The sequence below is a fragment of the Panthera onca genome, chromosome B4 (assembly GCF_046562875.1).
Source record: "Panthera onca isolate mPanOnc1 chromosome B4, mPanOnc1 haplotype 2, whole genome shotgun sequence".
Classification (NCBI taxonomy): domain Eukaryota; kingdom Metazoa; phylum Chordata; class Mammalia; order Carnivora; family Felidae; genus Panthera; species Panthera onca.
The window spans coordinates 84,826,660-84,849,630 of NC_138345.1; positions in this window are offsets into that span (position 1 = coordinate 84,826,660).

Consider the following 22,971-nt stretch of genomic DNA (forward strand, 5'->3'; position numbering starts at 1 on the left):
ACTCCTAATCACAGTGAATTTGAATCCTCCCCCATTTTGTACATTCAATTTAAATGAGGTTTTCAAAGTCCATTTATTTTTTACTAATCTAATAGGCAAACTGTGGTATATGTCCTTGTTTAATGATGCCTTCTTTTTTTGGGGGGGGGGGTGGGAATACCTCACTGCAAAAGACAACTATTTCTATCTAGAGGTAATAACAGGGTCAATGTGAGTTCTCCTGGTTTTTGAGGCTTGCAATTTCATTGATGATAAGGGTCATTGTAAGAAGTCTGCAAAAATCCTATGGTTTTGAAATAGGCTTTGCTTGATAATTCAAAAAGATGAATTCAATCCATTACTGTAAGGAGAAAATATATCCTCATCCACTTATAATAATGGAAAATACTATATAAACATCTGTACCTGTCATACTAAAGTCCCAATGTGGGGGGCGATTTGGGGTGGGGAAAAAAGGAAAAGAATGCAAGGAAAGAAAGGATTGCTGGGGGATGGCTGGGTGGCTCAGTTGGTTAAGCATCTGACTTCGGCTCATCTCACAGTTCTTGGTTTTGAGCCCCACATCAGGCTCTGTGCTGACAGCTCAGAGCCTGGAGCCTGTTTGAGATTCCATGTCTCCTTGTCTCTCTGCCCCTCCACCACTCATGCTCTTTCTCTCTCTCTCTCTCTCAAAAATAAATAAACATTTTAAAAAATAATAAAGGATTGCTGGATTCAGGGATAATCCAAAAGCTTCATTTTGACCACTAGCTTCTATGAATCTCTCACACCTGATATTTTCCCCTAAACTGCTAAAAATGAATTATTTAACATGAAATTGAAGTAGAAAAATCAGTTAAAATTAAAAATTGAATTAAGTTGTATAAAATGGATCTCTTTCATAATACTCTAGTTTGAAATACAGTTATTAGTGAGTAAAAAGTATTTTAAAAGGGAGAAAGAGCAGGAAGACCCAAGTTTAGATAAATTGACAATGAATAATTTCCCGAAAAATATGATTATCATTTTTATTCAATTACTTTAATTATAATGCCTTTTAAAAATTATTGTATTTTACTACAGATTTTTTTCACACATAAAACCCCAGAAAATGGAATCAATGACATAATATATGAGATGTTTAAACTTCTAAAATATATACAGAAGAATATTATTCTTTATTTTATTCCTTTTTAATTAATTAAGTTTATTTATTTATTTTTGAAAGAGAGAGAGACAGTGGGGAGGCAGGGAGAGAGGGAGGGAGAATCCCAAGTAGGTTCCACACAGTCAGCGTGGAGCCCAATGTAGGGCTCAAACTCACAAACCATGCGATTAAGACCTGAGCTGAGAAACAGGAGTTGATAGCTTAACCAACTGAGCCACCCAGGTGTCCCTATTATTCTTTATTGTATTTTAAATATGATAATGGGCCTTTAGTGTGTTAGAAACTGAAAGGAAGTTATTATCATTCACATTTTTTTCCCTAAGATTAATAGGTCTTATACATGGTTTATGGACTTTTTAAGCCAAAGTTTAACAAGAAAGGCAATTATGTACCTGAAATGTACTGGAATTAACTTGATACAGAATAGTATTTCCAGAATATAGTATGTTAAGCCCATTTTTTTCTATTTCTATACCCTTATCTAGCCACAAGATTTGTAAAATAAACGGCCTACCTTGATAATCAATGCCTTAAAATATATGCCAACTGCAAATATAGATATGACAGAAAATTATGCCTAGTGCTTTACAGAGAGACTACTATGATGCCTCTGTGAGGATCCATTTTGATCCTATCTGAGCTGTCTGCATCATGGGGATTGTGCTTTACAGCAGTCCCGATTGGTCATCCTCAGCCTAGTTGGCCATACCATCATCCTGTGCTGTGCATGATGCCATGTTAATTTCTTCTTAGGCCAGTCTTAACTAATTGCTCTGTAGGCTTGCTACACCACTGTCACCTGAACACTTCCATTCAGTATCATACCCTTTGCTTTTAGTATCATTGCCCTGGTATTTCTCCTGTGTTGAATGATCCCGTTTTGGATCCCATGCTTCCTTTTCTCTTGGGTTAATCCCATATTTTGTTGGAGATCATTTTCTCTTAGCTTTCTGAGAATCAGGTTTTGAAAAATGTATTTTTGAGCACTTGCATGTTTGAAATATTTTATTCATTTTTTTATTCATTTGTGATTGAATTGTGTCATGGTGTAACACCCTGAAGTTAGAAATAATTCTCCTTCAGATTTTGAAGTCATTATACCATTGGCTTCTAATTTCCCAAGTTTATGGCCTACAATATTCTGATTCTTGACATTGCATGTATTATACCCTTGACCCTCTGTTTTTTTATAACTCTCTGGAAGTATTTGAGATCTTTTCCCCTATACACTTTTGAGATTTCATTGTGATGTCCCTTGAAAAAAGTACGTTTTTTCACCTTTTTTCTTTTTTTTTTTTTTCTCGACAGTTTCTCAATTCAGCCTTTCTGTTCTGATAATTTTTTTTTATATTTTCCTTATATCCTCCCTCCCTTTCTCTCTCTTCCTCTCTCTCTCTCTTTCTCTCTCCCTCTCTTTCTCTCTACTTCTATCTCTTCCTGTCCTCTTTCTGCAAGAATTTCTATTAGCTAGATATTAGATATCAAATTCTTAAATTTTTTTATATATCTTGCCCTTTGTTGTACTATGTAGATGATTTTCTCAACCTTTTTTGATGTTTAAAATGTATCATAATTTTAATACTTTAGTTATTCTTTTACACTCTGATCATTACTTTCTAAAAAAGCATCCTATTTGCCTTTCATGGGTGAAAATCTCTTGCCCCAAAGTTATATTTTTTAAAATGTCTTCTATTTGCTGCCTGTACTTTTCCTGAGTCTATTTCTTCTGAGTTTTGTTTTCATCTGTTTGCATTTACCTGTTCATTCATGTTGGAAACTTTATTAAACTTATCTGGAGATGTTTGACCAGATGTTTGAGTAATTTCTAGGAATGAGAAAAACAATTGGAAAAATGGAGCGTAAGCTTTGTTACCTTATAAACTCCTATTGGATTTCACATTAGGATTACTGGAATAGGAACCTGACCATGAGACCCCAAATGTCAAAGTCTGGAGCTCTTTTCTCTTGGGAAAGGATGCATAGTCAAAGAAAGACCTCAAACTTTGGATGAAAAGCCAAATTATAGCCTCCTAGGGCCCAGCACTGGGTATCCAACCACTGTAAAATCTTAGGAAAGTACAGGGGATCCCTCCATTCAGCATGTAGATATATATTTACCCATCTTCTAAACCAAGGTCTTAAACTTGCCCTCGTCTTGTCCAGAAGTCTGAGATTCCTTGGTTTGGTTTCTCAGAGAAAATCTTTCTGTTTTGCAATTGTAGAAAAGGAAGCTATTTAAGCTGTGAAGGTGAGCAGGAGGAACCTGCGCTCTGTCTAGTCCTCCACACATTCTGCTGATCCTTTTGTTTTTATCTCTATCCTTAATAACTCCTATTGTGAACTGACCTAATGTAATTTGGTTATGCTCAACTCTTAAGTTCTTTTTGGTAGATAATAGATGCTCACTGAAGAAATTTTGAGTGACAATAGCTAACCCATCCACCACCTTGTGATCAGGTTATTAAAGTAATTTTGAAAGCAGGTTTTGCCCTACCTACAGATGCAGAATAAAAGGTTGATATGATTTTTTTCTGTTAAATCAAGGAAGTCCTAGGTCTTGTTTCCTTTACATATTTTTGTCACTACTTCGCCTGAGTGGTAGATTTGAGCAAACACTGAAATTTCAAGGCAGGATTCTGTAAGTCATATTGTTAGAATTTGGCAAAAACACTTCACAGTTTACAGTTGGCTATAGGACTATTTATGGATTCAGCCCAAAGCATTCTTCAAGATAAAGGAAATAGACCTAGCTGCCTTCTTATACCTTGGTTATACAAGCATGGGAAGAGTCTCTAAAATATTTTTATACAATGACCCTCTCTTGAAAAATTTTAATTTCACTTATGAGAATCCCTGTCTTATATTTATACAACAAGTCAATATATTTTACCAACATTTAGGATATTAACCAGGAGGCTTTGGATGCCAATTAAGATATAGATAGCAGAAACCAATATATTACCCACCTCTAGAGTACAGGCTTCCTTAGAATGCTATCTGCTCACTACTCAACTGTACATGCTTATTAGTATTTTAGCTGACCACTCCTGTCTTGGGCATTCTTGGTTAATACCTGGGTTACCTCCCAAGCTAAGTAGCACACTGCCTATCCTCAACTTTTTTATAAGGTACATTATAACTACATTTGTCTTCTAAGGAAACTGTTCTTCTAAGAACCAATCAGGTCTCTTCAGCATCTATGGGCTTCCTTATGTTGGTCTACGTTTTCTTTTCTTTCTTTCCTTTTTTTTTTTTTTTTGTCTTGGTCTAAGTTTTCTAAGCTTTTCCACTCTCCTAAGCCATCTACTTTCTCATTGACAGGAAACCCACTGAAGTTAGTAAAGTGTTATTTTTATTATGTGTATCCCATTGTAAACCAATAAATAAAGAGGCATGGACCCATTACATTCTTAATATAGTGCAACAAAAAACATATCTAACTTTTGAATATGTTAGTTTTTTCCCTTCACATATGAAGTACAGTTGTCTAGAAAAATTATTTCCAGGGGCGCCTGGGTGGCGCAGTCGGTTAAGCGTCCGACTTCAGCCAGGTCACGATCTCACGGTCCATGAGTTCGAGCCCCGCGTCAGGCTCTGGGCTGATGGCTCAGAGCCTGGAGCCTGTTTCTGATTCTGTGTCTCCCTCTCTCTCTGCCCCTCCCCCGTTCATGCTATGTCTCTCTCTGTCCCAAAAATAAATAAATAAAAAAAAAAAAAAAAAAAAAAAAAACGTTGAAAAATTATTTCCATGTCCACAAACTCACCCGTCGTTTAAGACATCTACATTAACAAATACGCTCAACTGTTCCCAAGCTATATAGCTCAAAGCCAGAAAAATGGTGAACACGGTGGCAACTAATGTGCATTGCCATCTCAGAAACTTTGGGAAAGGAAGACTGGCAACTGGGAAAGAAATTTGTCCTAATCATCTTCATACAAATAGCAATCAAGCCACCAATTTGAATAACATTAGTAGTAGAAACTCAATAAGTGCGGTGCATCTAAATCCTTTAATACTTCCCAAATATTCTATGTAAGTGGCATAATATGCTTAAAATATCCACTTTGAATTTTATTGTTTAATTTATTTCTTTATCGATAGTAAAACCACAGCAGAAAGTTTACTAATCTGGAGAGAAAACAAAATGAAAAAAAATATTGAGGAAGTTTATTTTTTTAAACTAACACAGGGCACCAAGGAAGAGTCAAGACTAGAATTAGGCACTAATTACCCAAAGTGCCCAAAAGGAAAAAAATAGAATATTAAACTAAATAATATAATTCTTTTATGAATTAAAGAAAACTAAAACTGATAACCTCCCCATACGGATGGATTTCTTCCTATATACTTGAAACTAGAGTGCTACCTGTGGTTTTCTCATCTGTAGAGGCTGTGATCATGTGTGGAATCAACCATGTGAACACTGAATACAGATGACAAAGATGGAAGATATCTAATGGTAATACTTCTCAATACTCAACTTGCAGAAAGGCAATTTTTAAGGTTAAACCAGACAGACTAATCCTGTTTATCAGTGAAAACTTAGTGAGAAATACAATAACCTAATTAGAAGGGTAGGTGGCTCTTGAATTCATAAAAATAATGTCAATTTTCTTTGAACATTTACAAAACAGCTTAAAATTTTAGTTTTGTAATACTACTTGGCAGTGAAAAAGAATGAAATCTTGCCATCCTCAACAACGTGGAGGGGACTGGAGGTTATTATGCTAAGCAAAACAAGTCAGTCAGAGGAAGACAGATTCATGATTTCACTCGTATGTGGAATTTGAGAAACTCAACGGATGAATCTAGGGGAAGGGAAGGAAAAATAAGATAAAAACATAAGGAGGCAACTGTAAGAGAGTCTTGGATATGGAGGACAAATTGAGGGTTGCTGTAAGGGGGGTGGTGAGTAGGGGGATAGGTTGGATGGGTGACGGACATTAAGGAGGGCAGTTTTTGGGATGAGCACTGGGTGTTGTATGTAAGATATAGATCATTGGGTTCTACTCCTGAAGCCAAGACTACACTGTGTGTTAACTAACTTGAATTGAATTGAAATGAAATGAAATGAAATGAAATGACATACAGCCCAAGCAGTAAATTATAACCAATGGCAAAAAATAAATTTATTTTTGTATTTATACAACTTTTTATCTGAACTTCTAACTTAGTGTATAATTTGAGGACTTAAGTTGAATCGTGAAATGTCCCTCTGAAAAGGCAACATGCCCCACAGTATATGGCCATTAGTGTATAGAATAGAATAAATCTTTGTTTACTCTGTTTACTCCTCTCTTCTCCAACCATGGGGATGTACTTGCGGCCAGTATGTGAACAAAGAGTAACAGGAGGTATGGTGAAATTAACATGAAACATATGTTTACCTGTTGGATTATTATTTTTTTTAATAGTTGGAAGAATGGACTATGACAAAAATGAAGGGCATAGGCTTTATTGTTACCAGGACAATTTTGGAGTTAATAAAATTAGAAATACTAGGAATGTTAGGTACTAAAGTATGGAAATAAACTCCTATATATTATGGGAATAAGTATTGGAAAGTCTATGAGGCATAAACCTGAAGGAAAATGAAATTTGATTGAGTTAATTCATTAATTTGCTCAATCATTAAATAAATATGAATAACTACCACGTGTAAGTCTTGCGCTGAGCCTTGCAGATAGAATAAAGATGAATAAAACATGTCTCTTGCCTAGGGGCACTCAGTCATGGTCTAGTGAACGATAATAAAAAACTAAGTACACGAAGAGAAGGATTTGTGTGATCAATGTGTTGGGAATTAAAGTCTGGTAGGCCATCTATCCACAATGGTTGATTTATTGATTTTTACCTTATCTCATTCCAGAAATAATGTTTTAGGAATGAGATAGACACAATGAAACAAATATGAAATCTGTGGTGTTAAGGAAAAAGAAAAAACAACCCTTACCAAGGTGGAAATAAATATGCACCTCTCCTTCCAAAGGATAAATTACAACCCAACCAAGTTTGAAGTGGGGCTAGACAAAGAAAATGCTAAGAAAGAAAAAGATGATGAGTAGAATGTTGACTCCTTTCAGACCAAAAGAGTAAAACAAAATGTGCATATTTCAAATATGATTAAAGTTACTTTCTAAGGCTTTGAAAAATTAAGTATCATCTCTCAGTATGAGATGATATCCATAAATGTGCTTTAAACTCCTCAAGAGGCAATATGTGGCACTTACTCTTTGTTGTATTTATCTCATCATTTATATTTTTATTGTTTTGCTGCTTATTATCAAATCTCCATGGCATTAAAAATGGAAAATGAAAAGAGATGAAAAACTTAAATCACTTTTTAAATTTTTTACAACTTCAGGAAGGGTTTGATGAAAAGATTTATATTTTGGCATCATTTTGACTCTTGAACTTACTCTTGGATCCGCTACAAATTTGTTCTATGGCCTGAGGCATTGAAACATCACAGAGCTCTGCAATAATTTCCTGTCAGATCAGACAACCCAGTGACTCCATTTTCCCGGGTGTCCCAGTGACCTATATTATTGTCAACAACAAGGTTGCTTCAGCTTAAGTTTGGAATATCTGCTGGGTTCACAGACTCAGATATTCATTTAACTACTTAGCTGAAAATGTACAGTGCATTTTAGAGTGATGAGGTTTGCTCTGCTCCTTATCTATCCATCCTTACTTTTATTCTATTTGGTTCTAAGTGCAAAAGAAAGAGTGCCACCTACTGGATGTGGGATAAGAAGAGCATGTTAACATAATGTACTTTGTGATCAAAGGCTAATTCAAAGTAATAGTGTAGGAAAGAATTCCAAAGAATGTCTCATTTGATAATAAGAATTGCATATATTTGCTTAAATGCTTTTATTATCAATAAACATTGAATGGAAATTATTTTGGAATTTCCATGTAAACATATAGAAATAAAGATTTTTATCTGTTGTCTTATACTTTAATTATTAAAGAAGCTGATTTTTTAGAGCAGTTTTAAGTTCACGACAAAATTATGAGAAACGTACGAAGATTTCCCATATACACCTGCCCCCACACATGCAAAACTTCCCCTTCTTTATTTCTATTTTTGTCTTAACTTTTTTCTACCTTTTGTGGTTTTAATTGAACATTTTAAAAATCCCATTTTCTCTCCTTTTTTTAAGCATGTCCACTATACTTTTTTTTAAGATTTTATTTTTAACTAATCTCTACATCCAGCATGAGGCTTGAACACACAACCCCAAAATAAAGAGTTGCACGCTCCACTGACTGAGCCAGCCAGGACCCCGATCCATTATATTTTTTAAAATATTTTTTAGTGGTTATCCTATAGTTTGCAATATACATTTATAACTAATACAAGTCTACTTTTAAATAAAAATACCATTCACTGGTAGAGTGAGTGCCTTTTTAAAAATTTTTTATTAAAAAATACTTTTAATGTTTATTTACATTTGAGAGAGAGAGAGAGAGAGACAGAGGCATGAGTGGGGGAGGGGCAGAGAGAAGGCAACACAGAATCTGAAGCAGGCTCCGAGATCTGAGCTGTCAGCACAGAGCCTAAGGAGGGGCTTGAACACACAGATCATGAGATCATGACCTGAGCTGAAGTCGGATGCTTAACCAACTGAGCCACCTAGGTGCCCCAGTACCTTACAATAAGAAAATATTTCTAAGTGTTTCCTCTTGGCCCTTATATTATTGCTGTCAGTCATTTCACTTACATATAAGCATACATAAGCATATATATGTGTATGTGTACATTTATATGATATGTACATAAGCAAACAATCAAATCCATGGTCGCTATTATTTTGAACACACCATTATGTTAGATCAATTGATAATAAGAAAAATGAAAGTTTTGTTTTACCTTCACTTAATCCTTCTTTGATGCTCCTGCTTTCTTTATGCAGATCAAGTATCTGAACTGTATTTATTTTCCTTCTCTTTAAAAAACTTCTTTTAATGTTTTTGCAAGGCAGGTCTGCTGGCAACATATTCCTCCATCTTTGGTTTGTCTGAGAAAGTCTTTCTTTGGCCTTCACTTCTGAAGAACAATTTTTCAGAGTACCGAATTCTAGGTAGGTGGTTCTTTCCTCTCAGCACTTTAAATGTTGACTCCTTTCCCTTTATTCTTGCATGATTTCTAAAGAGAATTTGAATGCAATTGTTATCTTTGTTCCTACACAAGGAAGGTGGTTCTTCCCCACCTCCACCCCACCCCTCCCCGGCTTCTTTCAAGACTTTTTTTATCTCTGATTTTTTGTACTTTGAAAATGATATGCCTAGGTGTAAGGGTTTTTGTTTGATTTGTTTTGTTTTCGACATTTATTTTGCTTGTAGTTAGTTCTCTGAGCTTCCTGCCTCTGTAGTTTAGTGTCTTGACATTAATTTGGGTGAACTTTCCAGTCATTGTTTCAACTATTTCTTCTATTCCCTTCTCTCTCTTTTTTCCCTTCTGGTGTTCCCATTAAATGTATGTTATGCCTTGGGGCACCTGGGTGGCTCAGTCGGTTAAGCGGCCGACTTTGGCTCGGTCACGATCTCGCAGTTGGTGGGTTTGAGCCCCATGTCAGGCTCTGTGCTGACAGCTTGGAGCCTGGAGCCTGCTTCCGATTCTGTGTCTCCCTCTCTCTCTGCCCCTCCCCCGCTCATGCTCTGTCTCTCTCTCTCTCTGTCTCATAAATGAATAAATATTAAAAAAAAAAAAACAACTTAAAAAAGTATGTTATGCCTTTTTAAGTTGTCCTACAGAACTTGGATATTCTGCTCTGCTTTTCTCAGTTTTTGTTGTTCTCTTTGCTTTTCAGTTTGGGAGGTTTCTATTGAGATATCCTCAAGTTCCGAGTCTTTTCTCAGCTGTATCCAATCTACCAATAACCCCATCAGAGGCATTTTTCATTTTTGTTACAATGTTTTGATCTCTAGCATTTCATTTTGGTTCTTTCTTAGGATTTCCATGTCTCTGCTTACATTGCCCATTTGTTCTTGCATGCTCATAATTGTTTTAAACTCACAGTCTGAGAATTCTAACATCCCTACCATGTCTGGTTTCGATGCTTGCTCTGTTTCTTCCAATTGTGTTTTTTTGCCCTTTGGTAATACCTTGTAATTCTGTCTTCATTGCCAGACGTAGTGTACCAGGTAAAAGGAACTACTGTAAGTAAGCCATTAGTAATGTGGTTGTGAGGTAAGGTGTGGGGAGGGAAAAAGTTCCATCCACAGTCCTACGATTAGGTCTCAGTCTTCTAGGGAGCCTACGCCTCTGGACTGTGAACTTCACAAGTGTTTTTAATTTTTATTATCTCTTCTTACGTGGAAGGGGATGGCTAGCGTGGGCTGGAGTTGGGTGTTTCCTTTCCCCAAGGTGAGTTAGGCTCTGATAAAACCCTGGCAGCTTTGGTTCTGGTTAATTAGTTTTTCCTGAGGTCAGGGCTCTCTTAAGAACAGAGAGCATGTTGGCTTATTTCAAAATGGTTCCTTTCCCCTTCCTCTGCCAGAAGCATGAGGGGGTTTTTCTCCTGCATACTGTGGGAACCTGGTTGAGCTCCTGGAAGTAAATCTCTGTGTTTTTTTTGTTTGTTTGTTTGTTTTTCATGGTTTTCGCTCGTGAATCTCTGCTCTGGTGAGTTGTTATTTTCTAGATTTGCTTATGGATCTTTCCAATGTAGTTTGCCCTGTATCCTCACCTCTCATCTGGGTCGTAGGAGAGTTGTTGATTTTTTCAGGATATTCAGCTTTTTACTTGTTAGGATAGAGTGGCTTCTTACAGAATCTTTTCATGCAGAACTGGGAACCAGAAGTATGTCTTATATGTTTAAAAAATATCAGTTGCCTTTTCCCTAATGTAGAATTAAATATTCTCTTATGTTGTCTACGTAAAAAGATTAGTGATCTTGACAGTCTAATCCTACTTTATAATATGGAAAACTCAGGTTATGGAAATACTAAGAACCCTTATAAAGTGTATTCTGGTGATTAAAAGGTGGTGAAAGTTGAGAAGGAGGAAACAGCTACCATTGTCTAAACATAATAATTTTAATCAATCCTAAATCAGCATTCAATCCTAAACCAGTCATCAATCCTAAGTCAGCAAGGTTTAAATGTCTGATTCTCTAACACACTATATTGTATTTTTAAGTCTGTATTATTTACTCCATAGAATATTAATTATCTTTAAAAAATGCTCATTAGTCTCTTTGCTTTCAGATGCTCTAATATTTATGCCTGTTGCGTATCTATACCCAAACATCTTAGAACAGCAGTTTGTCATAAAATATAAACTCTAGGTTTATAAATGATAGACCTTCCCTGAAAGTCAGATTCATGCCTTCATCTATCATGATATTTATATTATCCTGCATCCCTTTTGTTTTTCCTGATTGTGTTAAAATAAGGAGTTATAGGCTCTTGAGTTCTAGAGTTTCATAATCTACTATTTACAATGTATTTATTTAATATGTATACATTTTATGCCAGCTGCTAAAAATCAAGAATCGACCCACAGAATGATCTGATGGAATTCATAGTTTAGTGGAGCATTTTTAGGATGTTGTTCAAAAATTATTACAACATACATTTTATGCTATATACCCATAATGTGGAGGTCACATTTAGGGAGATCAGATAGAAGAGGCATATTTTTCAGGTTGGTTCATATAATATCTGCTGAACTCTTTGTAGACTTCTTTTCTGTACAATGGAGTTTACAAAGCTAAAATCTATATTTTTCAGAATTATTAGTCCTGGCCTCCCCTCATGAGCTAGATTAGAGAAGCACCTAGGTAAAAATAGAAAGGCGAAAGTGGACAACCTGAGGTACCATCCAGGGAAATCTTAGCTGTGGCTCTTGTGTTGCAAGCTCTAGTGTATGATCTCCAATAACAACATGGGAACAGAGGAGTGAACAGTGGTCACAGTGGGTTCCCATTGGACATTTCCTGTGCTGTGGTATATTGTGTGTTTCTTCAAGATATGTGACTCTTCCTTGGCTATGTAGCAACCAAGCTTGATTTCCTGGCCCTTGCAGAAATCCTTTAAGTTACATTATTATCCTGAAATAATTCCCTTTCTCGTTAACTTAGCTCAAGAAGATTCTGCTTTCTATAATAAAGACCTTGACAATGGAATATGCTTTCTAAGTCTCTGTTAAAGAACTTTCTTCAGAATCATGGGCGTTAAGATGGCAGAGTAGTAGGAGGACCTTATGCTTGCCTCATCCCTCGAACACAGCTAGATAATTATCAAATCATTCTGCACAGCCAGGAAATCAATATGAGGACTGAGAGAACAAACTGCACAACTAGAGGGAGAAAAGAGGCCAAATCATGGAAGGTAGGAGGTACAGAGATGTGATTTGGGAGAGAAAAGAATCATGAGTGCTACGGAGAGGAGGGAACCCTGATCACAGGGACAGGAGAAAGAGAGTGAGAGTAAGAGAGAGAGAGAAAGCAACACACAGGGGATTGCACAAGAAATAAATGTCCCCAAAACCAATGACTGGGAAAATGAGAGGAGCTGATTATCACAAGTTTTTACAAGCAGTGGAGCTGAAAGTCTGAAGTTCTAGGTAGAGTCTGGCAGACGCAGATGTGCTCCTATAAAAGAGGGCAAAGGCCCAGGAGCACAAAGGCCCAGAAGCGGACACCGTGCACCGAGGATCCCCTGGGTCACGCTGGGAGAGACTGTTCCCCTTCTTGGGGTGCATTTGGGAGAGGCAATGGCACTGCCTTTCAGGGGACAGAAGAGCCAGCAGGTGCCACTGAGCTGCTCTGTTCATTAGCAAATGAGCAGAGATGCCTGCTGAGGGCAGTTAACCTGGATGCCCACTTTTTGCTATGCTTTGCCATAATATCCAAGCCCCTGAGTAATCGTGCTTCTAGGACAAACCAGTACATGCCACAGCATGGTTAGACCTTCCCCCAGCGGATCAGCACCCCACCAGATCCCTAAAATTTGGAGTTTGAAATCCAGCCGTGTACCAGAAATAAACACAGGAGCACTGTACCGCTAGTCAGGTAGATGGCTCAGACACAGACAGGGTGAAGGCAGGGATCTGACAGAAGCCTGGGTCACAAGAGGGGTGAATGTTCGCTCTTCTGTGAGAGCTTCCTGAACAGTGGCAGGTGTGAAGTCCCCTCTCGGGGGAAGAGAGCAAGCCAAGGCCATTTTTCACTGCTCCCATCAGCATGGACAGACTTCAGTGAGCAGTACAGCACATACAGTGGAGGCTTGAGCCACTTACAGCAAGTCCTGCCCCATTGTGCTCTGCAGGTGCTTTTTTTTTCACTAGGGCAACTCTGGTTGAGAGCCGGAGCAGCAGCACGCCCCTTCCCCAAAAGACCAGCACAAACTCCTCATATGCGCCAGGTCTACTGATCATAGAATGCTACAAAGCTTCAGCTCTAGTGGAAATTCGACCAGGTATAGGCTTTGCTAACACACAAAAGAGAGAGACCTAGACAAAATGCCAAGAAGGAGGAATTCATCCCAAAAGAAAGAACAAGAGGACACAACCAGGGAGGAAATCAAAATAGATAGAAGTAATATGCCTGAACTAGAATTTAAAACAGCAATCATAAGGATACTAGCTGGGCTTGAAAAGGCATAGAAGAAACCAGAGAGACCCTTTCCTCAAAGAACTAAGAACTAGTCAAGCAAAAATAAGAAAAATGTTGTAATCGAGATGCAAAACTGACTAGTGTAATGACCACAAGGATGGAAGAAACCTAGGAAGGAATAGTGATATAGAAGATAAAATTATGGAAAATAATGAAGCTGAAAAGAAGGGGAAAAGAAAAATATTGGACTACTAACATAGACTTAGTGAATTCAGTGACTCCATAGTGTAATAACATTCATACCCTCGGAGTCCCAGAAAAAGAGAGGGGGAAAGGGACAGGTTTATTGGAGCAAATTATAGCTGAAAGCTTCCCTAATCTGGGGAAAGAAACAGACATCCAAATCCAGGATGCACAGAGAACTCTCATCGAAATCAACCAAACTGGCCAACACCAAGACATATCATAGTAAAATTTGTAAAAACAGAGGTAGGAGAGAATCCCAAAAGCATCAAGGGAAAAGAAATCCCTAACCTACACAGGAAGACAAATCAGGTTAGCAGCAGATGTCTGCACAGAAACCTGTCAGGACAGAAAGGAGTGGCATGATATATTCAGTGTGCTACATGGGAAAAAATATGCAGACAAGAATACTTTATTCAGCAAGGCTGTCATTCAGAGTAGGAGAGATAAAGTGTTTTTCAGACAAACAAAAACTAAAGGAGTTTGTGACCACTAAGCCAGCTGTGCAACAAATATTAAAGGGGACTCCATGAGTAGGACAGAAAGGCAAAAAGCAACAAAGTCTAGAAAGGAACAGAGAAAATCTCCAGAAATAATGACTTTACAAGTAATACAATGGCACTAAATTTATATCTATCAATATTCACGTTGCATGTAAATGGACTAAGTGTTGCAATCAAAAGACAGAGTATCGGAATAGATAAAAAAAAAAAATACCCCATTGTGCCTACAAAAAGACTCATTTTAGACCTAAAGACACCTGCAGATAGAAAGTGAGGGGATGGAGAATCATCTATCATGCTACTGGATGTCAAAAGAAGGCCAGAGCCATACTTACGTCAGACAAACTGGATTTTAAACCAAATACTGTAACAAGAAATGAAGAAGGGCACTATATCATAATAAAGGGGTCTATCCAACAAGAAGATCTAACAATTGTAAATAATTATGCCCCCAATGTGGAACACCCAAATGTATAAATCAACAACAAACATAAACTCGTTTTGATAATAATACAATAATAAGGGACTTTAACACCCCACTTACAACAGTGGACAGATCATCGAAGCAGTAAATCAACAAGGAAACAATGGCTTCGCATGTCACACTGGACCAGATGGACTTAACAGATCTATTCAGAACATTTCATCTGAAAACAGCAGAATACACATTCTTTTCAAGTGCACATGGAACATTCTCCAGAATAGATCACAGGATGTGTCACAAATCAGGACTCAACAAGTATAAAAAAAATTGAGATCATACTATGCATATTTTCAGACCACAACGCTATGAAACTGGAAGTCAACAACAAGGAAAAATTTGGAAAGACCACAAAAACATGGAGGTTAAAGAACATCCTACTAAAGAATGTATGGCTTAACCAGGTAATCAAAGAAGAAACTTTAAAAAATACATGGAAGCAAGTGAAAATGAAAACACCACAGTCCAAAAACTTTGGGATGCAGCAAAGGTGATCATAACAGCGAAGTACCTCAAGATGCAAGGGAAGTCTCAAATACACAACCTAATCTTACACCTGAAGGTGCTTGAAAAGGAACAACAAATGAAGCCTAAAGCCAGCAGAAGGGAAATAATAAAGATTAGAGCAGGAATAATAGAGAAATAAACAAACAAAAAAAACCCAGTACAACACATCAATGAAACTAAGAGCTTGTTCTCTGAAAGAATAAAATTGATAAGCCCCTATCCCAGAGTTATCAAAAAGAAAAGAGAAATGAGGAGTGCCTGGGTGGCTCAGTTGGTTAAGCATCTGACTTTGGCTCAGGTCATGGTCTTGCACTGTGGGTTCAAGCCCTGCATTGGGCTGTGTGCTGACAGCTCAGAGCCTGAGCCTGCTTTGGATTCTGTGTCTTCCTCTCTCTCTGCCCCTCCTCATTTTCTCTCTCTCTCTCTCTCTCTCTCTCTCCCCCTCCCTCCCTCCCTCAGAAATAAACATTAAAAAAGTTAAAAAGAATAATAACATGATCTAACAGATACTTAAGACAAATCATGAATAAAAGGAGAGCTGGCAGAATACATTCAATAGAAGGAACTCATCAGCTGAGTTTTGAATACTTTGTGTCTTTGTCATTATCCATGATTTTGCACGTTGCTAGGCTGTGAGGAAAGGAAACTCTGCCACATCGTCTCCAGTAATAGGCTTCTTTTCCAGGCCACTTTGTGGACCTTTTTGGTCAGGGATCTTGGTGTTTGGAGAGCAGAGACTGGAGACCGGGGTGGTAAATTAAGGGTGGATAAACAGGTTTCATGTCTGTTAATGTGGCTGAAGTTGGAAAGAAGATAAAAATTATCGCATGTAAAATTTTCTGCAAGCATATGAAGTGTGCCCCACTGATTTCTCATACTATCTCCCTAATAGTATCAAAACTAAGGGTTCGTATCTTCTTTCAAGAATATCAATTAGCTACCTGCATATGACTTTTTTGAGGCCCACTAATAAAATGTAATGGGGCAGATGCAAGTGCAAAGCACTGGAGGATAATATTTTCAACCCTGTCTGCATTGTTTAATGAGACAATGAATTCGGTTGACTTCAGACATATCATGTCTTGTAAATCATTGGGTTATTAACCTTAAAAGGGTGAATGAATGTACTGGTCCCATCTCCATTTCATAGCATTCACACTCCAGATAATAGCCTGGGAACATGGGGTGATAATCCCTACATTATTGGCTCATAGGTAGAGTGACCCTCTTATATGTGTGAGGGATTTAGAAGGAAAAAGCATCAGGGCGCCTGGGTGGCTAAGTCAGTTAAGCATCCGAATTCAACTCAGGTCAAGCCCTGCGTGGGGCTCTGTGGTGACAGCTCAGAGCCCGGAGCCTGCTTTGGATTCTGTGTCTCCCTCTCTCTCTCTGCCCCTGCCCTGCTCATGCTCTTTCTTTCTTTCTCTCTCTCTTTCTCTAAAAAAAATAAAATAAACATTAAAAAAATTAGAAGGAAGAAGCATTTATGGGCGTGGGGAAAAATGAAAATGTAGATTTGGAAAAAAATCCCTGGGTTATATATTTTCTCTTTATTTTTAGTCAGAACATTGATAGGATGGCAAATGTGTGTTTATGGGTACAAGTAATTCAATTTTGCTGATTTCCTTAACCATTTATGGTTTTATGAGTTTTAGTTTGGTGTAATAGTGAGAAAAACAGTATACTTCCTGTACTTCTCTATGGTTTGTTTTTTGTTTTTGTTTTTGTTTTTTTGTTTTTTTGTTTTTTGTTTTTTTTTTTTTTTTTACTTAGTTTGAAAGAGAATGAGCACAAGTGGGGTAGGGGAAGAGGGAGAGAGAGAAAGAGAGTAAGATAGAGAGGAGAGAGAAAGAGAGAGAGAGGGAGAGAGAGGGAGAGTATCTCAAGCAGGCCCCACACTCAGCACAGAGCCCACTACGGGGCTTGATCTCACAACTATGAGATCATGACCTGAGCTGAAATTAAGAGTATGGTGTTTAACCGACTGAGCCACCCAGGTGCCCCTGTACTTCTCTGTGTTTTATGCAGTTTTCCAGTGTGTATTTGAGCTATAAGCTGATGAGTGGGCTTGCCACTAAGTTGTAGTATTCTATGATATTGTTCTAGTGGTCCCAAAGAGTTAAGATATCCTAGTGCCTTAGTGATTAGTGTCTGCATCTTTGGGTAATTTAAATTGTTTCTACATACCTCACTCTAGTTTGATCTGACATTGATAATAACAGGACTGATTAGGGGTCTAAGCAAATTCTGTGTTTCAGGGACTAATTGATGTATCAAGAGAATGCAGCTGTCACAATTAAGAAAAGACATTTAAGCCACCATAGACACAAGATACTGCTGTACTAAATTGAACCTACGAAATGTGAAGTGAGTGGCCCAGTTTTGCATATGCAATCTTGCTTTATTTAATCTCCTCCTAGTTAGTCTGTGACTCTAGCCTCAGGCATCAGGTTGAGGAAGCATTATTACTCAGTTACCAAATGGCCTAGATTGAAGATTCCCATCCAGTCACAGGTTTGTGAGCTTTATCAAACAGAACATTATGAATGGGGAAGGGAGTGTTTTGCCTTTTCTCTTGACTAAATTAATTACATCTAGATGACAGAAGTCCTTCTTCCAAATCACACTTGTCCTTGAGCTGTTCTGCTAGTGAAAATCACGTGACTTTTCTGCCTATCCTCTAAAAACAAGTGATAATTTCTGTACCACGATTAGAATCAGAGAAAAAAATATAAAGTACAACACAGATCAAGATTAATATGGTAGTTTTCCAATTTTTGCTGGGAGAACCAATCTTGGTAACTTTGTGCTATGAATTCTTGTCAATGCTAATTGGATTGAGAAGAGAAAGAAAAGTTTCCTGCCCTTTTGTTCCTCTGAATTTAAAACCACTGAACAGATGCAGTGATATAAACCTACATTTAAGTCCGTTATATTTTTCTTTATAGACACAATTGTGAATTGTGTTCTTCCTGCATTTATAATTAGAGAGTGAAACAGATGGCAAAGGCTCGGTGTAAAGAGATGTCCATTAAAATAACTTATGCTGCCAAGTGATTGTTTACTCCAAGAGGGGAGCTCCATTTCCTCCCTGCAGAAAAAAGCAGCAGCACGTTTTGGAGGAACTTTGTTATGCAGGGCAAGCTAACACAGTAGCTAGACCATACGCTGTAAAAATGAAAATTAAATATGCATAAATAAATATTTATTTATGCATCTTTAGAAAAAAAAATGAGTGGCCCCCGGATGGCTCAGTTGGTTAAGCATCTGACTTCAGCTCAGGTTGTGATCTCACCATCCGTGAGTTCAAGCCCTGCTTCAGGCTCTGTGCTGACAGCTCAGAGCCTGGAGCCTGCTTCGGTGTCTTCCTCTCTGCCCCTCCCCGGCGCGCGCTCTCTCTCTCTCTCTCTCTCTCTCTCAAAAATAAACATTAACAAAATTTTTAAAAATAAAAAAAATGAATATTGTTAGAGAATGGAAGCCCTCTGCGCCTGCTGCAGATGTACAGGAAATGTGTGGAATAGCATTTCTCCCTGAATTTATAGCCATCCTTGTGGAAGCAAATGTAGCCTCACTAGTAGTGATTTAAGATACATTCTTCTATGTGTTAAATATACATTGAGGAAGGAAACAAAGTTACAACATTTTAACTATCTTGTAACATAACGGTAGGAATGAGGATTCTGGAGTCAGTGCCTCGGGGTTTCAATTTCATCTGCCATTTACTTGTTGAGTGACCTTGAGGAAATTATCTAACAAGTCTGTGCTCCAATTTCTTCCCAAGTCAAATTGGAATAACTAAAGATGCTAATCTCTACGGTGTTGTGCCCAATAAATGTTATTGAAACTTCATTTATTAAATGATATCTCGCCACCAGAATTTTATCAAACATCATCCCAATATTTTGTATTTACCTAATTTTTTTAACAAAAACAACTTTCAGAAAATCATTTGGTTTCCACAAAAAGGTAGCTACAGTTTTTCTGTCCAAAAGAAAAAAAGAAAGTGGAAGTGAACTACCTAAAATTTAAGGCAGATCTATATATAACTGGAAGTCTCGAGTTCTAAGTGTGGAAAAATTCCTTGTATGCTGCCTGTGTTTTTGACAGCTTTCCTGTCAACACAGAACTGAAAATTTAAAAATGTAAAACTGTTATCAACATGAAAATGACAGAGATAATCTTTCAGAAAGGAAACTATATGGTTATTTTGTTAGTGCAACATATGAGAATCTTCAGTTTGACCTAAACATGTATGTTTCCTTTTCAAACAATATAAAAAGTAGTTTTGATGCCTTTAGATCTTGCATTATTCTGGGCACTGCGTTTTGAGACCGACTCAGGTTCTGCTCGCAGGGTGCTTATGTTTTAACAGCATGAGCACCTCTGTCTTTTTGACAGTGAGCTGCCCTCAAATACAGGAAGGAGAAGAAAGATCCACAGACCCTTGGTGTCATCTATGAGATTAGTAGAACCTGCAAATCCTGGAGTTTACTCAATCTATAGAACTGCAACCAGGATTTGAATATTGTCTCAACTTCATGGGTGACCTTGTTTGTTACCTTACCTTTGCTTGGAAAGTAAGATTGCAGCTCTGTAAAGGTGGTTCCCGGGAATAATTGCATTGATCTCGTGCAGTTCCTGGGACGTACCTGAAATTCAATAAACAGAATAAGTACCTTTCTCCCCACTCCTTTTTTAAGATTTCACCCCTAATTGCTTCAGTGCACTCTATTCAAGGTACAATTTGAGTGCTAATACCAATGCTGTGCAATTCTTTCTGATAATATTTGCTAATATGGTTCAAATCCCAGAGACTTATGTCTAGACCTAAGGGCATCAACTTTTATATCAAGCATCATATTTAATGTCAAGATAGGAATAATAATAGCTAACATTTACATAGCACGTCCTGTGTGCCAGGCACTGTTCTGAGCACTGTCCATATGTTCACTCACTTGATCCTCATAACTGTCCTGTGAGGTAGGCATTTTTTCTTGAGGCATAGGGAAATTAAAACTGGCTCAAGGCCACATAGCTAGTAACTCATGAGGTCAGGATTTGAATTTAGCATTTGGCATAGCATCAATGCACTCATGCACTACATCTCAAAATTAGAAGGATTTCATAAAGTGAGGAACAAGAAAAGCACTGTATCTTATCCTTTACTCAAGATCCTAGACTCTGCAATATGAACAACAAAACATGAAAAATAAATATTGGTAAGAAAAATACAAAAGTATTCTCCTACGTGGACAGTACTGTCCTATATATGAAAAAATCCAACATAATTAACTGACAAAGTGATCTTATATAAATTCAAAGTATAAACATAACTTAAAGGTTTTTTCTTTTAATGTTTATTTATTTTTGAGAGAGAGACAGAGACAGAGTACTAGTGGGGAAGGGGAAGAGAGAGAGGGAGACACAGAATCTGAAGCAGGCTCCAGGCTCCGAGCTGTCAGCATAGAGCCTAATGCGGGGCTCAAGTTCATGACCTGAGCCAAAGTCAGATGCTTAACCCATTGAGCCACCCAGGCGCCCCCAAAATTACTTTTTACAAATAAACAGAAATTTGTTTTAAAAACTTTCCATTAGGGGCGCCTGGGTGGCTCAGTCGATTAAGCGTCCGATTTCGGCTCAGGTCATGATCTCACGGTTCGTGAGTTCGAGCCCCGCGTCGGGCTCTGTGCTGACAGCTCAGAGCCTGGAGCCTGTTTCAGATTCTGTGTCTCCCTATCTCTGACCCTCCCCCATTCATGCTCTATCTCTCTCTGTCTCAAAAGTAAATAAACGTTAAAAAACAAACAAACAAAAACTTTCCATTCAAATAAGAATATAAATTAAAAGTCATAAGAATAAACCTTGTAAGAACGATATGCAAACCCTTCATGCTGAAAATACAGAACTTTAAAAATGGACCTAAAAGATCTGAATAAATAGAGCTATCCTGCTTGGGGGTGTGAAATATCAATATTCTAAAGTTTTAGTTTTGAAAATAAATCCATATGGAAAGGAAAATACAGAAGAATAGTAAAAAAAAAAAAAAAAAAAGGTATGAAGAATAACAGATGTCCTATCAGATATCAAAACATAACTGAAAATGAAAATAGGGGCACCTGGGTGGCTCAGTTGGTTAAGTGACCAACTCTTGGTTTCAGCTCAGGTCATGATCTTGCAATTTGTGGGATCAAGCCCCGTGTTGGGCTCTGTGCTGACAGTGTGGAGGCTGCTTTGGATTCTCTCTCACCCTCTCTCTGCTGCTCTCTCTCTTACTCTCTCAAAATAAATAAAGTTAAAAAAAAAGTAAAATGTAAATAATAAGTTGAGATATTTAATAGACTGCAAATAGCTGTCTAGAAATGGATGTATAGAAATTTAATATACTAAAAATGTATTTTCAGATCAGTTAATAAAATATGGACTTGAATAAAATGAAATTGGGATAATTTTCTATCCACTTGGAAAAATAATACCCTGAAGATTCACAAAAATGTGTTCTAGGTGAACCAAAGACCAATATACAAAAACAAAAACAACAAAAATGAAATGTGTATAAATACATTGCAAGAAAAACAGGAAAATGTCTCTGTGACCTTAGAACAGGGAAGATATTCTTCTAAAAAACACAAGAAAATGCATAAAAATAGATAAATTTGTTTAGGTCAAAACAATTTCAAAGACAAAAACACTACAAAGTTAGAGAATAAGTGACAAGCTCATAAAAAAATTTACAGCATACAGCATAAGAACTTTAACAAATATCTAAGAAAAAACACAAAAACAGTCAAAATTCAGGTGAGAAGAAGACAGGAGTAGGGCTCAGGAAAAACCAATTCCACTTACTTGCCGTTGGTGAAATGCCAACTGACAGAATGAGCTACCATTTTTACTCATCAGACTGGCAACCAACAAATTTAATTTCTTTGAGTACCATGTGTTAACAACAGTGTGGGAACAGGTGCTGTCTATATTGTCTGTGATTATATAGAGTAATTCTGCAGGGCAATTGGATAGTTTCTAGGAAAAACAATTAAACACTCTTAATTTCAAATAATTACCCTTCAAATACTTAGTCTGGAGAAATTCCTGCACATATAGCAATATGTGGCATGACCAAGAATGTTCCCGTATTTAAAAAAAAAAAAAAAGTGTTCCAGCATTATCTGAAATATAAAACCAAAAGGTAAATGGAAACAACATAAATAGCTATCAAAATAAAACTGTTAAATACATTTTATAAATTATGGCACATTCATGCCATGGAATACTTTTGGAGAAGTTTTTAAAAAGTGAAACTTACGGATTGCTCTGGAAAAAAATAGATGAACTTTTGAAAGAAGAATGCCAGTTTCAGATGGATCTCTTCAATGTGGTATAATTATCATAAAGCACATGCTCACATTTAGAAAACACTATATATCTAATGCAGAAAGGAACGAAAGTGTTGGAGCAGTGCACATGAATGTTATTTAGTGAGATCTGAAGAGTGTTCTCAGGTTAGTTGTGGTTTTTAAAAG